Source organism: Hippocampus guttulatus, chromosome 15, assembly GCF_054856545.1.
Source record: "Hippocampus guttulatus isolate MCC_2025c chromosome 15, RoL_Hgut_1.0, whole genome shotgun sequence".
NCBI classification, from domain to species: Eukaryota; Metazoa; Chordata; class Actinopteri; order Syngnathiformes; family Syngnathidae; genus Hippocampus; species Hippocampus guttulatus.
In genome coordinates this window covers 14,617,194-14,618,605 of record NC_141275.1, presented here as the reverse complement: position 1 = coordinate 14,618,605, position 1,412 = coordinate 14,617,194, and positions in this window count along the sequence as shown.

Below are 1,412 nucleotides of genomic sequence, written 5' to 3'. Positions count from 1 at the left end.
TGTGCTTCTTTTGTAGTAATACTTGTTTATTATATTTTTATTGTCACTGACAATTCTGAAGAGCATTATGTTTTGTATTGATGTATGATTTTTTTTCTAAATTCACAATTTTTCCTAAATTTATATGTCTATTTTCACTTGAAAAAAAAAAAAAGAATAGTTTTGAAAAATTCAAGAATGTTCCTAAATTCATATTGCTTGTTTGGAATGTCTTTTTTTTTTATGTTGCAGATCCAGAACTTTCTGGCAGCTTGTCGGAAAGCATCAGAGGGAACTACACACACGCACCCTGAGAAACACACATGCACGCGTGGTGACACAGTGTGGCTTTTGTGCTTGCGCGCTGACATCACTGCTTGCTGGACCGTTTTATTCTCTTGTGATTCAAGGCTCATCTGTCGCCACGGTAACAGCGGGTAAGGAATTCTTATGACATTTTCCTTCATTCCCGAGTGAATAACACCATAATATGTAGGCCATCATTTATGCATATGCCGGTAGGGAGCGGTATATTCATAAAAGTTAACATTTTAAATCTGAATTGGTGCATCAAGGAAATTTTCGATGAACGTGTACAATTTAGTCTCGAGCAGGAAAAAGGTGTGCATCACAGGAATGTTCCGGACATTTTCAGTGGTATGCCAGTAACTCATGCCGTGAATAATAATTCTTTATAATATTACAGTTATTGAATGAAAGGTTCTCACGGTAGCAAGAGAGCAATAAAACAAATAATGTCAAAAAAAGTTTACTTTCATTTGAACTGTTTTGAGATTCAATTTGGCGGGTATTACAAGAGAAAAGTTGTTGTTTTTTTTTGGGGGGGGGGGGGTACCCGAGACTTATTTGGTGTTTTCTCCGGGTACTCCGGTTTCCTCCCACATTCCAAAAACATGTATGGCTGGCTGATTGAACACTCTAAATTGTCCCTAGGTGTGAATGTGAGCGTGGATCGTTGATCGTCTCTGTGTGCCCTGCGATTGGCTGGCAACCGATTCAGGGTGTCCCCCCGCCTACTGCCCGAAGACAGCTGGGATAGGCTCCAGCACTCCCCGCGACCCTAGTGAGGATCAAGCAATTCGGAAAATGAATGAATGAATGAATTAACTATTTTCAAGCATTATTTTTTTCCTTTTTTTTTTCATTAATACAACCGGAAATTGTACCATTTAACGTGACCATATTTGAAACAAGCGGCATGTGAGCTTCTTGTTGTTGGGTGCCATTAAATTGGTCTTTAGCGCCGCCGTGTGGTCAGCTGCCGAGAGGAGGTTCGAGTGACAAACACTCTCGCAGGTGGTTGCTTTCAGAGACAGTCTGAAATCATAACTTTCCAAAGTTTTCGATTTGTGCCTGAAAGTTTCACGTTGTGTTGTCACTTCATTATTACGAATCTGATCACTATGACAAAA